The sequence below is a fragment of the Mustela lutreola genome, chromosome 2, assembly GCF_030435805.1.
Source record: "Mustela lutreola isolate mMusLut2 chromosome 2, mMusLut2.pri, whole genome shotgun sequence".
NCBI lineage: Eukaryota > Metazoa > Chordata > Mammalia > Carnivora > Mustelidae > Mustela > Mustela lutreola.
Window position 1 is genome coordinate 95671371 of NC_081291.1, and position 15477 is coordinate 95686847.

A 15477-nucleotide genomic window follows, 5' to 3' on the forward strand; every position below is an offset into this window, starting at 1 on the left:
TTTTTATTTTAGAATCACATGTTTCATTTTGGAGAGTTGGGTGTTTTTCTCCTCAGCCTTAAAAAAATACAATTCTGATCTAGTTTCATGGAAACCATTTTCTCACCTCTCCGAATATATTATTGTCTTTCTTGGTGTTTTCTTTTACTCTGTGCATTACCTTTTGTCTGCTTTTATTCTGTTTCTCTGATGTGGTTTCTATCTTTTGTGTTGGGGGTTTTCTCCAGGGACGGGGGAATCTGACATATCTGTTCATAATTCAAGATGGGTGCTGAGAAAGTCTAACTAGAATCTCTGTGTGCTTAGGTAGAGCTGTACTTCATGGACAGGGGTAGGAAGACCCTGGGCTTAGTCTGGGGCTCTGTTTCTCTGAACCCATCTAGTTTCTTCTGAGGATGGTGCGGTCTCCTGGTCCGCGTGGGTAGGACAGGCATCACTGGGTGGCTGGCTGGCTGCGGTTGGGGATGTGGGGGAAAGGGGTTGGTAGGTTTGCCCTTCACAGGTTGACACTCAATCCCTGGTTTTCAGTGCCAAGTCATCCACCCTGTTGTGTACGTTGCTCCTATATCCAGTGCCCCTTGGGTTTAATTTTTCGGTAGTCTCCTCTGGATGATGGAGATAAGCTAGCCCACTGCCCAGCTGGGGAGGGAGGCAGGGTGTAACTGCTCCTGCTTTCCATTCCAACACCTTCCACGGTGACTGTGTCCTGATTCCTGAGTCTCTGGTTGTGACGGGCAGGCTTTTGTGGGCAGCCCTCTTGTGGGCAGCCCCACTGGACTGGCGCTTCACATTCAGCTTGCCCATCTGCCTCTTACTTTTCTTCTTTTATTATACATGAACATTTTTCATCTCTTAGTTTCTCCTCCCTCCCTCTGCTGGCTAAGTGTCCTTGTCAGATTATATGCATATTTTTGTGTCATCATATATACGTATTATAATTTATTAATTATATGTTGTGATAGAATATATAATTATAATTATAATATATGATTTATATGTAATGTGTATATTATATATGTGTGTATGTGTTATTATATATTATATAAACACATATTATATATGTGTGTGTATGTATGTATATACATATATCTGTATATATATGTGTGTGTGTGTGTATATACATATATCTACACAAAATTCTGCAATTTGCTATCTTTACTCAATACTAGATCGTGGCCTTATTCTGTACCAGCACATTCAGGTCTATCTATCCACCCCCTGGACTTATTTAACTATCCCCCTATCACACTGACATGGGGCTTGTTCTGAATTTTCACCCTTGAAAATAGGGTTGCTGGGAGAACATCCTTTGTGTCCTCTGTGGGACTGACGTTTCGTGGACTCTGCTCTCCACCCTGACCATCAGTCCACGGGGACTCTGCCACTCCCAGCTGGATCGGATGCCCTGCATGGGGTCTCTGCTGGGAGGAGTGCTGAAGAGGAGTGTGGAAGGTGTCTCCTGCCCTTCTGGAAGGAAAGGGGTGCAGGAAGCCACCAGCTAGAGGACCTGGCTTCCCCACCAATCGGCCCATCGGAGTGCCCGCCATTGAGTCACTCTCATTATCTCTACTTTTGTAGGGAGGAGACCTTGCCACCGCACCCGGGGCAGCGTGGTGAGTCAGAAAGGAGGCTCTGGTCCCACCTGCCCCCACCCTCCAGTCCTGCTTCCCAGGCAGCCTGGTGCAGAGATGCCAGTAAGAGGGTGTTCAGGCTTTAAGATGACCTGGTCGCCTGGACTGAGGAGGTCTTTGTAGTATTGATTTATTTGCTGAATAAATACTCTTTAAACTCAGGATTGAAATACAGTAAAATTGCCCCTTGTGTTCCTGCTGCACAGTCAGGCAGCTCTTTTATTAGAGGCAACTGGAGCTATTTTCTTGTAGATCAAGAGATATTTTAATGAAAAAAAAAAAAAGAAAAGGTGAATAAAGGTCCATACTTCCTTAACTGAAACACTTTGGGGCCAGTGTTTTTGGGAATTCAGAAGTCAAGGAGTGCATGTCAAGCCTCCGCAGAGTGTATAATAAAACATGCTAATGTTTTTGCACCAAGTAGATTAAATAAAGTCATAATCAGCCTTAAGTGACTTTACTTCAGTTCCGTTTTGCTACCAAAGGTGTTTGTGCCAAATTTATTTTGGAAAAAGCTCTTCTACTTCTTCTTCTTCTTCTTTTTTTTAAGAGATTTTCTTAGTTGAAAAGAGAATTGAAAATAGAGAATTTCCTAATTGTGGCTAGGCCATGTGGACTTGTGTTGATTCTCTTCCTTACTTAAAAACTTACAGTAGATGGGGTGCTTGGGTGGCTCAGTGTGTTAAGCCATTGTCTTTGGCTCAGGTCATGATTCCTGGGTCCTGGGATCTGCTCAGCAGGGAGCCTGCTTTCCCCCCATCTCTGCCTGCTTCTCTGCCTACTTGTGATCTCTGTCTGTCAAATAAATAAAATCTTAAAAAAAAAAATCCAACAACCTACAGTAGGATTCTGTACACACTGGATCCCTGCTAAAGAGCTTCTTTGCCACTGTTTGGCATCCACATAGTATTGCATTATACATAATTAATTTAGCCTGTTTATGGATATTTGGACTATTTCTAGTTTTCCCCGGTTGCATCAGTACTGCAGTGAATAACATGGTACACTCCCTTAGCACATGTGCAAGTGTGTCTGTAGGATACATTCCTAGCAGTGGCAAGGCTGGGTCAATTAATAATAATGATAGTTAACATTTGCATGGTATTTACTAAGAGCTGGGAACTGCAGTACGTGCTTTACAATAATTAATGTATTCTAATCCTCAAAAGAATCTATCTATCCCATGAGAAAAAGTGAGGCAGGGAGCAGTCAGGTGACCTGGACAGCTGGGATTTGGACCAGGGTATTTTGGCTCCAGTCCGTTCTCAGAACCATTCCATTTTACTGCCTTTTGAAGGTCATGGGAATTTGTAACCGAGAGGGCTGTCGCTAAGTTGTCTTCCATCCAGCTTTACCAGATTCCCACCTGTGAGTGTGCTTGTTTCCCTGCCAACACTGTGCTGAATCAAACTTTCTGATATTTGCCCATCTGATAGGTGAAAAATGCTATCTCTGTGTAGTCTTGACTTGACTTTGTTTCACAGTGAGTCAGATTTAACATCTCTTCACCTAAGGGCCATTTGTATTTCCTGCTCCATAAGCCATCCATGCATACCTTTTGCTCATTTTTCTGTTTGGTTACCTCTGTGATGTATGTTGAGCTTCTTTTTTGTCTTAGGAAGATGAGTCTTGGTGATTCAAGTTATACAGATCTTTTTCCAGGGAGTGGTGAGTTTTGGGCAGAGTACTATGAGGGGATAAATGAAGGGAAGGGCTTCCGTGTTGGGAAGAAGCGGGAGGGAGAAGGCAGACAGGATCCTTGGAGAGAGGTGCCCTTTGTCCAGTGAGGCAGGAGGGAAGGAAGCTGATGGATGGAGAGTGAAGGGGACTCCTTATGGACATGGGGCATGGGGTTCATCCGGGGAGAGGATGGTGTCCATGGCAGATGGAGAAGATTTCTCTCTAAGCAAGGACGGTCCAGCTGCAAGGCCATGGTCAGCTGGCTGCCTACACTGTGGACTCCTGCAGGTCCACTTAGATTTTGGACCAAATTTATGCTCTTCTTGGGGTAGCCTTGACCAATGATTGAGCAAGGTGGTTGTACAAGGGCTCAGCAGTTTCCACATTTACACCCATCACCGGACCTCTCTAGCAGTCGCTGGCAGACTGACAGAGAAATCAGTTCTCATCACAACCTATAGGTTCCAACCCCATTTCTCCCCTCTTCTTTCATAGGAGTTACCTCCTCCCCCCATAAGTCAACTTGAACTCCTAACTCCCTCTCAGCACCAGCTTCCTGGAAAATGCAAGCAGCCCAGATTCCTAAAACGTTTGGGTAAAAATTGACATCAAGGAGCCATTCCTCTGTTTTAAATAGTCACTAAAATATATTTCATATTGTTTGAGTGTCACTAAAGATTTGCTTGTTTGTCTTCTATGTGGTGGTGACTATGAATGTCCCTGGCCTTGGACATAAGTAGAAATGTTGACTATGAATGTCCCTGGCCTTGGACATAAGTAGAAATGTTGGCCTGAGAGTGAAGGCAGCTGGGGTGGCCCTGCTAACACTTGGGGAATTCTTTTTTTCTTTTTTAAAGATTTTATTTATTTATTTGATAGACAGAGATCACAAGTAGGCAGAGAGGCAGGCAGAGAGAGAGGAGGAGGAAGCAGGCTCCCTGCTGAGCAGAGAGCCTGACTCGGGGCTCGATCCCAAGACCCTGAGATCATGACCCTAGCCGAAGGCAGAGGCTTAACCCAGGCACCAACACTTGGGGAATTCTGATCTCAGCTCAGAGGCTGGAGGAGCCGTGTGGAATAGATGGTCTGAGTCTGGGGGTGACTGGACAGGCAGGCTGGGACCTCTGGAAGGGTCTCTTGGGTAAGGTATGTGGGAGCACCTCCAGTGCTGACCCCAGGCCTGAGAACACACCTGAGGGCATAGGGCCCAGAAAGATCTTCCCTGGAAGCCATGCAGGGGCCTGATTGGGCCAGCCCTTGCCCACAGCCTTCCCCTGGCGCAGTCACCTGCTGTCATGCCCTGACCAATGTCCACTCTTTTTTTTTTTTTTTTTTTTAAAGATTTATTTATTTGACAGAGAGAAATCACAAGTAGACAGAGAGGCAGCCAGAGAGAGAGAGAGAGGGAAGCAGGCTCCCTGCTGAGCAGAGAGCCCAATGCGGGACTCGATCCCAGGACCCTGAGATCATGACCTGAGCCGAAGGCAGCGGCTTAATCCACTGAGCCACCCAGGCGCCCCCCAATGTCCACTCTTATGTGTTACCAGAGGGAACCCATCGTACCACCTCTTGGTCTTCTGCTTTGGATGATGAATCCTGGAGTCCACCGCCCTCGCCTGTGATTCAAGGCCTTCCCTTCCCTGGCTGCGGTCCTACTTTCCAGCCTCTTTTTGTCCACCCCCATCCTCTACTCTCGTCTTTCCACACTCACAGGATCACTGGCCATCCTGAGAACCCAGTAAGCACCATGCCCTCTGCTAGTCTCTCTGCTTGGACCACCCTTCCTATTTCTCTTTACCCTTCAAGGCCTAGGGGGTATATCAGCAATTCAGATGTGATGTACAGGGTGGAGATGGGGGAGGTAGAAAGGAAATTAAAGAACTGAGAGTCTCAGATCTTCAAGTTTCCTTAAGAAATGGCAATAAATATTCCAAGAGCTCTTCATTAAAAAGCGCCCCATTCCTGCCCAGCACCCTGTGGAAATGCCATGGCTTTGAAGATGCTTGGTGCAGAGACTGGGCCACCCAAGGCCTGGGTTAAAGCGTTATGCATACATTTCTGGAGGACAGCCTAATGGGCATTTTGGAGGGCCTTTCTTCCTGCAGCCATTCCCACCCCCTGCTGCCCGCCATATGCACCTCCATGAACACAATCACTGATCAACATTAAAATCACTCATTTGTATCAGATATTCTTTCAACTCTCTCACCAAGATTGCCTGAAATGTTGAAATGTTGTGGAATGTAAATGAGCCCCCAAATACTTACGAAGCAACTCATATGGGCGGTGACCGGTGGTAAGTGATAGGTTGGTGGGTTACAAGGAAGCATGACCTGCCACAGAATACCTGTTCCAGGGCACAGGTTACCTTATTTGCAAACAAGGCAACTGGTCAACTGATGGCTAAGCATGGTAAATGACAGAGGTCCTAGGGGACAGGGGACCTCAGGACCTCAGACAACATGCTCACTTGCAGCTGCCGCAGCCAGGAGGGGCTTGCCTCGGGTAGAGGGGAGTGGGGAGGATTGGGGTGGGTTTTGAAGAAAGGTAGCAATTTGAGAGACTAGAGAGCAAGGGAGGCCTCTAGGGAGAAGGCGGCTCCATGAATCACTCAGGAGGAGCCCTGTTTATTTTGTTTGATGAGCCCGGGACACATGAGATACCTCTTTAAAGCCCTGGTTCTCGACCCTGGCTGAATATTTTAGTTACCCAGAAGCCCTAGGAAAACACTGATCCCTGAGTCCCACCTCCAAAGAGCTTGATTGGCTTGGTCTGGAATACAGCCTGGGCACCGGGGGTTTCAAAAGGTCTCCAGGCAACAAATGACATGGGGGCAGGGCTGGGAGCCTCTACTCCACAGGACAGGCAGTGTGAGAACCCTCAGCCTGTCAGCCCTCAGGCACACACACCTGTTGGACTCTGACACTTCTGAGGCATGCCTTTCATTCTCTCCTCCTGGACCGTGGCCACCCCGGGGAGGGGCCCCAGCCCTCTCTTCAATCCCACCCACACACCTGGCATCAGCCTCTCTGCCAGTCTCTCATCAAGCAGTCACAGGGTGGTCCACCAGTCCACACGCTGCTTGGCCTTCCTTCTGCCATCAATGCCACCCTTCTGGTGCTTTCCCAAAGTTCCGAAGGAAGCAGTGAAAGTCGCGGCCGTTCAAAGGGCCCATAAACTAGGACAGCGCCATTTGCAGTGGGCCTCGGGGCCAAGCTTCCTGAGGACACATCTCCACCTCCCAGCAGAGCAGGGACGTGGTGCTGGAAGGGGAATTTCTCTCCCTGCATTTCCTGGCAGCCATTGGCGTCAGAATCAAGTCCAGCTAGCCTTTGAGGCAATCTCCATTGAGTGGTCTCAGAAATGCTGTTCCTCATCTCAGAGAATTCTGTAGGTGTGGCTATTGGCCACTGGCCAGTATGCCCTGTGAAGAATGTGCACCAGCCACAGATTGACCAAGGAGGTTACAACTCTACTTCCTTTCAGCAGCTTGTCAGGGTATCCAAAAGGCTGCATAAAGGGTAGATCAGGGTGACATGATTTCCTGACAAGAAAGATTGTTGCACCCGGGGCTTAGAATAAAGGCAACAGATGAAATACCCTGACTCTGAGTCTTATTTATTTATTTATTTATTTATTTTTAAAAAACCTTTATTGATTTTGTTTTAAAAGGATACGTGTTCTTTTATTAAAAGGGAAAAAAAAAAGCAACATATTCAGAAAAAACCCAGAAATCCCGATGTCTTGAGAAAGCCACTGTCACTAACGCTTCGTGAGCAACTCTAAAGGCCAGCTCTGCAGGCACTGTGTGTGCTGTGCTGGGCAGGGGTATGGAGAACATGACCTCTGGAAGCACTCTCTGTCCTGGGCTTGCATAAGTAAGGCAATGACTCTCCTCCAAATAGCCCCTCTAGATTCTTCCCACCACCCTGCCTTCTTGGAAAGAAAGTCCAGCATGTCCCACACCAGAAGCCATCCAAGGAGAGAAGATGCCGGGGCGGTGGCTCATCTTCCTGGGTCTGGAGAGGCCTCTGAGGAGTCCTCTCTGTTGCCTCACGGCCCTCCAGCTATGCGAAGAATTCGAACCATTTCCCCTGGGACTGGCAACCGCGAAGCAATTCTAAGCCCAACCTCCCCAAATATCTGTTTTGCAAACAGATAAAACAGAGAAGCATCCTGAAAATGTGATCTTCAGCCATTCACCTTAGGCGGTTGTGCACGCCTGCTCTGCTCGCAGGAGTGTTTCTACCGCTGGAGTCTCTCTTAGAATGGCTGGGAAACCAACTTTGGTATGTGGCTGTGCTCCCCCCTGAGGGGCCGAGAGCTGAGAACTCTCTCTGAGAACTCTCAAGGGAACAGAGACCAAGCAATGCCCCAGGCCCTTAGCAGGGGTCTGGCTCCTAACTCAGTGCTAGGATTATTGCAGACCATTCTGGGGTCATGGCGCCTTTTGACTCCTGAGATGTCTGGGCCCGGGGCTGCCTTCATTTGTAGCAAGGGCTCATCCCAATGAGCCTTTGCCCTTCCCCTGTGAGCTCACAGTTCCTCTGGTTTACATTAGAATGCTTGGCTGAGCCCACTATAGGTATGATCAGGCTCCAGTGACCTACATAACCTTCCAGACGTAGGGCAGACGGGAGCCCTGACTCATCCCAGGGGAGCCTGCCTTGGGAAGGGTGGGGGTGGGGAGGATTTATAATCCGGAGACGTTGAAACTACCTAAATGTTCGGTGATGGCTCAGTGAATCATGATATGTGCACAGGGCGGAATATTATGTAAAAGTGATTATTGTAAAGACTAGCAATATCACAAATGTTTATGAAGAAGATGTCCACATTTTTTAAACATGAACAAGAGAAGATTGAAAGGGGATTTTGAAAAATAAATTGCTATGCTACAGTGGTGTGATTTTGGACCTTCTGCTTTTCAAAGAAAGTGGTGGCTTTAAAGTCAGACCGATCTGGACTAGTAGCTTAGTTGTATTTCTTACTAGAAATGATGTTGGAGAGTAGCTTAATGTCTCTGAGATTGCTTCCTCATCTGTAAAATGGGTACAGTGATTCCTGCCTTACCAGATTCTTGGAAGGATAAATCAGATGATGTGTGCCTTCTTGCCTTCCTATCATCCTCCTTCTTCTCCCTCCCCCTGCATATTTTTCACTAATACAGCACAAAGCAGTTGCCCACAAAGGATTCCACAACTGAGTCATCCTTTGGTCTGCTTAAATCTCTCTTAGGGTGAGAGTTTGCCTGTCTGTGCTCCAAGTTGAGCTGGAGCATGCATGAGTGAATGACAGCCATAGTCCACAGGCTACCAGGGGAGGGGAGGCTCACCTGGTCTTTGTTTTCAGAGCAGCAACCAGGGTGTGCACTCTCCAGCCCCCTAGGCCCTACCCGTTGAAACAAGAGTTTGGGAAGCTGACCCAGGTGACAGCAAATGGAGAAGACCCCTCTCCCTTTCCTTCTGCCATGGCCTAGCCTCAGGTCCTCTGACCTTTAGCAGGAGCTGCAGCAGGATTGATGGCTCCCAAAGCCCGAGGCAGGTGCCCCTGGTGGGCAAAGAGGTGATTTCTAGTGGCGAGTGGACATGCATTTTTCATTTTAAGAGTGTAGGTTTTACATATATGTTAGGAAAAAAATGAAGCAGCTGTTAAAATGGTACAACAGAAGAGACATAATAAGAGTTAAGAAGAAGCCAACATAAAGGGAAATATTACATAAATAATAGTTGGGATTGGGAATAACTGAAGCTTGGGGGCCACTGCCCAACCTACTGGCATCCATCTTCCAGCTCTGACCCAGCCTTTGTCTCTTCCGGTGTCTGCCTCCTAACACTCCTACTGCAGCCAGAGAGTTTCCTAAAAGGAAATCCTGCACTATAGGGCAGTGCCTCTAGGGAAAAGTCTAGACTTCTCCTTGGCAAGGTCTCCAAGGCCTTCTAGGATGGGACTCTGCTGGTCTTGAGAGCTTCCATGTCACCCTTGTTTTCTCCCCCACTTTTTTCCCCAAGATGATGATGATGATGATGATGATTAACAACATATAATACATTATTTGTTTCAGGGGTCCTGTTCCCCTTTTAGATTCCTACACCCTAGACTTCCAAACCCGGCTTGCTGGCTGGACCTCTGCGTCTTGGGATGTGCTGTCTCCTCTCCTTGTGATGTCCTTTCCCCTTCGTCTGTCTAAAGGACTCCTATTCAACCTTCAAAACCTTTGTAGGGGTCTCTTTCCTCTGTGAAATCGATCTCCTTACAAAGGGTTACTCTTGCCTTTCCTTCAGTCTCAAACACCATTTTATCCCACGTAGCCCAAAGCTTCTGTTTTCTTAACTGTCTCTTGGATGAGGTGGCCTCTGAGGGCCTAGAACCTTCTATAGTAGTGAGTATAGGACCGCTGCTCAGTACTAATAAGAATTCAGGAGTTAGATCTATTGTTTGTGATTTGTTCTTTGTACATTATCTCACTTAATCCTCACAGTCGGGGCCGGGACAAAGAACCTATTGACACACCCATCGTAGACACGAGGAAGCTTGCGTGCAGAAGCAGAACTCCTCTGCTGCATAGCTGATAAGTAGAGGGGTCAGAATTCAAACGCAGGCTGCCTGACTTTAGTGCTAGGCCCTCTGCCAATCACTACACACTCTCCTGTAGGTCAGAGCTACTGCCTCAGTGTGGCAAAGTGGGCGCTTGGGTTAGGGGAAGACTTCTGGCCACCGTGTGTAGCAGCAAGCTCGGACAGAGGCAGAGTGCAGGTCCCTGGGACTGCTCTTTCAAGGTCACGAGGGTAGAGGTGGGAAAGCAAGAGGAAGGAGAAAATAGAGTTGAGTCAGAGCCTTGTGGAATTTCTGGCCTTTTTTGAATTCTGGGAAGAGAAAAAAAAAAGGTCGTACTTATTCCAAGTATGTCAAGATAATAAGGGGCCCTTTACTGTTCACATGCAAAAATCTCTGGCAGCAACACCTGCAAGCAAGAGGCCAGGAATCTGTGAGACCCAGATGCCCTGAGCAGAGGGCCCCCCGCTCCAGAGAGAGGCAGCTGGCAGAGATGGGGAGAAGCAAGAAGGCAAGGGGCAGACAGGACTGTCCTCATAGCCCCAGCATTTCCTGCAGGAAGGATCTGTGCCTGTCCCTGGAATGTGGGTGGACCCTTTGTTCGAGGAAAGGGAAGTGAATGGCTGCCTCTCCCCAAGCCTCCACCGGCCCTACCCCTGGCTCTCCAGGCCCAGCACCCTCTTCCTTCTGGAGCACCGGGCTGTCTAGTAAAGTTGCATTCCCAGCAAACCTATCATCCACGGAGAAGCCCCGCCCAGTCCAAGCTCCGCAGAAACCCACTGCGTTATGAAAGGCAATCTGCTTTCAGAATCCTGGAGATCCTCTAAGGATAGCTTTCCTAGCCTCCCTGCGCTCCCCCTCCCCTAGGGCACATCAAGTGGAAGCCAATGAAGGGGAAGAGCCCCAGAGAAGAGGTAGTGGCACAGCACATTTTGGGGGTGGTTGCGGGGAGCAGCAGACAGCAATGGCCTTTGACTTCTCATTCTCTGGAAAGCTCTTTACACAATTCCAAACATCTGAGTTGAAAATGGAAAAGGGCAATTAATTAGCTCTCTTCATGCACTTAAGACACCCATGAATTCAGTCAACAAACACTTATTCATTCATTTAATGTGTCCCCTGGGGCTGGATATGATGCCAGGTGCTGAGTATTTGGAAGTATCTGGGAATGTCTACACTGATGTTTCTCGCTTGGGGGTGGGTTTTTGTGAGACTCACATACTCATGCTGGCCCCACCCAACGTGGGAATCAGGGTTTGGGGGGGTTGCGGGGGAGGGGGTGTGTCTGGGTATGAGGACTTTGAAAAAGTCTCTGAGGGATACAGGACAAGAATCTCTGATCCAAACACAATGACCAGATTGGAAATATATTTGTCTTGACGTATTCACGGTCCTATCTCTCTGGGAAGGTATGGGCATAATCTCTGTATTGGATTCATTCATTCAATCATTCGTTTCACTGGCATTTCCTATTTATTGAGCTCTTGGCAGTTGCAGACTGATCCTGCCCCTATGGGGCTCTGACAGGTGTGAAGTCCCATGCCATCACTTCCCTCTTCTGCAGGGCTCTGCCTTTCATCTTCGTAAAAACCAGAGCTGTGGCAGTGACCCAGGCCCCACGTGATCCCTTCCCTGTTCTGCTGCCCTTCCCTCTGCTCCCTCTGCTTTAGTCACCTGGCCTCCTGCCTCTTCTGGCCAGAGGCCTTCTATGCCATGCTCCCCCAGGGGACCCCTCTGCTAACTCCCTTGAAAGCTACAGCTTGCCCCTAGTCCAGGACTACTTGCCCTGCTCTTCTAAATGTTTTCCCTAAGCACTTGCACATTCTGGTGTTTTCTGTCTTTTCATTTCATGTGAAGATCATTTCCTGTTGTCTGTCTCTCCCTCCCCTCCCCCAGAATATAAGCACCCAGAGGGCAGGGTCTTTGCTTGATCACTGACGGCACCCAGACTACCTCTAGAATAGTGCCTGGCTTGTCGTGACTGCTCAGTAAATATTTGTTGAGTGAATTAAGCAAATAATAACACAGAGAAGTGTGAAATTACTAATGTGGTTAAGTGCTGGCTAGAGAGAAGGAGCAGGATTATCTGTGGGCTCCTCCCAGCTCATCAACCCTACAATTTTACTTTTGTTTCTCCTTGAAACACCATTCAGTGTTGACAATTATCCTACGTGGTCAAGACCGTTGTTTTCTAATTTTGTTGTCATTGTGTTTTTCCCATGGCCTGGGACTCAGGAGGGGGAGAGTATGTGGAAGACCCCAAAATCTCTTCCACTGCTCTAGGGTCTCTGTCATACCTGTGAGTGAGAGCAGCAGCAGACTTGGTGGCCAGTCATGGATTCAGCCAGGATGAGTCACTGAGCCTGTGCAGAAGGCTGAGATAATGGGATTTGAGAACAATTGTAAAAGCACCTAACATGCCAACAGAGAATCAGTCAGAGAATCAGGATTTAAGAGACTCTAAGGCTTCTGTCCCTTCAGGGAAGCCGAGGGAGAGAGAATTCCGAGGGAAGAGTGGCTTGTGTGAAAGGATCCTGTCCCCAGGATCCCAGGAGAGATGGGAAGAGCCACTTCTCTGAAATAGAAGGACACAACATCAAAGGACTAACCCATGAAAGAAAGGATGTGTCAGTCAGAGCCTGGAGGCAGCCAGCCCCGTACCAGTCCTGCCTCAAGGGCAGAGGGGACATAAGTCTTAACCCAGCCGTCTGGACCCTTATCCATCCCAAGGATGCAGTGGGGGCAGCAGGTCACTGCAGTCTGATGCCCTCAGTCAGACCGCTTTCTTCTGTCTCTACCCTCTCACCCCAGGTGGCTTTTGACATCTCCCAACTGCAAGGGAAACGAGTGTTTAAATCCTGGGCAGGGATGACTAGAGCGAGTCCTTGCCTGATAGATGTGCCGCTTTCCCAGAGGTCGAGAGACAGGTTCCAGGAAAGCTGAGTTGGAGAGCAGACTGAGCTGAGGAGAGAGGGCCATCCTATGTTCTCTGGGGCGCGGTAGTGGGGAGGCACCGTCAACATTTTCTTGATGCCTAGACATTGCTTGGTACCCCAGAGTCACTACCCTTCCTTTTTTTTTTTTTTTTAAAAGATCTTATTTATTTATTTGACTGAGACAGACACAGCGAGAGAGGGAACACAGGCAGGGGGAGTGGGAGTCGGAGAAGCGGGCTTCCCGAAGAGTGGGGAGCCCAATGTGGGACTTGATCCCAGGACCCTGGGATCATGACCTGAGCCGAGACAGACGCTTAATGACTGAGCCACCCTGGGCCCCATAACTACCCTTCCTTAAATGTGTTGGGGGCCGCGCCTAGTGAGCAGGGATATGGTGTCTGCAGATGGTCCCCCTGAGGCGGCTGCTCCAAAGGGAGGAACCCTGGAAGCAGCCCGTGCAAGGTTCTCTGTTAGGGCCATGTGAGGCCATCTGTGGGGAACCAAGGGGAGACACCAGGCCAAGGAGATGGCAGGGAGGGAGGAGGAGATAAGAAGTGGCATGGGCTGTATCAGAGGTGGCACATCCAACAGGGGTGAGTTGGGAGGTCACAAGCAGTGACTAAGGTCATGTAATGGGGGGATGGGAGCAGGTCCTGGGAGTTCATGGGGAGGAAGGAAGGATCGAGAATGATTCAGGCTAGAATTATTTGTGGATTGATCAAGTCACTCAAGTTGTCTCAAGCAGCTTCTGTGATTCTGATATTCCTAGATTCAAGTCCGAATCCCTTTTGGATAGCTTTCAAAGATTCCATTACCAGCACCAGCTCCCTTTCGTGGCCCCTCCCAACGTTGGTCCCCATGGCCTTGGTGCTGCCTGTAATGTGACTTCTTCTCTTGTGCCTTTGCTTTTCACCCACTCATCCTTCACAGAGAAAATGTCACCACTTCCTGGAAGCATTCCCTAAACATGCCGGTGCTTTTGGTTACCTGGAATGGCTCTTTTGCCTGGGGTTGTCCCTTCCTGAACCACGGACAGGTGATCCAAGGCCACAGGCAATTTGCACAGAGTGAAGAGAGCTCTTATGAAGGCTGGGGTCAGAGGAGCCTGGCCTCTCCATTCTGCTCTATCCAAGCTCGTGTAAAAACCCCCAGTGAACCAACCCTTCCAAATGTAAAAACAGCACTGTGGTGAGCGTGCACAAAGTGTAAGCAGGGAGGCTCCCGAAGTTCAGTCTCCAACTTTACCATCCAGACCAGTGGGCCCCTGGGTGGGTTCCTTAGAGACAACAGCTCCAGCAAGGGCAGAAGGATTCCATGGCCAAACGCATTTGGGAATCTCTCCATGCTGTATTTTCCTTATCACCGGTTAGTTCATTAAAGACCCCGAAAGTCCTTATTTGAGTTTAACCCAGCCTCCCAAGTCTGCCTGACAAGGAACCCGTTGTGTATGTGTGTGACCCAGGTAGGACAACTATTAACATTGCCCGGAGCTCTGGCTTCAGACAGGTTGAGCCATCTCTGTGCCTGATGTTCCACATTTGGAGGTTCTGAACTTCAGGGTGCCTCTTTGCAAAATCTGTCCCTTATGTGGTCCAGGAAAGCAAACGCAGGTTTGGCTGGGGGTCCCAGGAAGATATTATGGGATGCTTCTGTGGTTTTCACCTTAGAGTTTTAGTCCAGAGCTCATGGGTGGGAAGCAGGAGTGAGTACTCTGAAGGGCATGATCCTGGGGGGCATGGCCAGGAGCACTGGCAGAAACCATCTTCCCCAAACTACCCATTTGCTCTCCGACCAAAGAGCTCCCTTCCAGGCAGCGGGCATTTCCTGGGGTTCATGCTGACTTGACCCTACTCTCTCTAGCACAGAGGACGTCTGCCTTGGCCTTCCCCATGCCTTGCTCTCCCTAGCTTTCACCTTGGCTATCTGTCTTCCATTCTCACTCCCCATCATTAACTGGCCAGTTCAACCTCCAGGCCTGAACTGAGATGTTCTTCTTCCATGAGGTTTTCTGGTTCCTCTCAGGCCAGGGATCTCTGCTCTGAGTTCCTATGGAACCTCTTCCTACTTCAGAAACACCTGTTTCACATACTGTGAGTGATCTATCACCTGCTTCCAGCCAGCTTGAGTTCCTCCAACGTAGGCCTGCCATGCCATCTGCGCTTGGCTTAGTATTACCGAAAAGGAGCTTGGCCATGTGACTCCCTTTCCCTCTCACACCCACTGGGCTTTTTCCTGGTGTCCCTCTCCCTTCCTCCGTTCTTCCTGCAGGGAGCTGTATACTGTGTCATCCTTTTGCTGTTGAAAGTGATGAATCACCAGTTCCCACCTCAGCCCCACAAAGTGAAAATCCCCTTCCCAGGAGCATGGAGGAAATGCTTCAGACTGGGGCTCGGCCTTGTCATAGGGAGCAAGTGGGGTGGGGGTCAGATACCTGTGCAGTAGGGAGGGGCTGGGGATCCCTCTAACACTGCCCCGAGCATCTTCTTGATTTCTGTCAGCCAGGGCTGTGCAAAGGGGCAGTGGTATGGTCTTCAGCTGAGGGGGGTCTTGGGAGATGGCATCCCTAGCAGATGCTGAGTAGTGACAGAGGTGGAGGAGAATGAGGCTCAGAAGCTCAACCCAGCCACACTGCCTGACCAGTGATGGGATCAGGGAGCTCTGGGGAGCTGATGGGT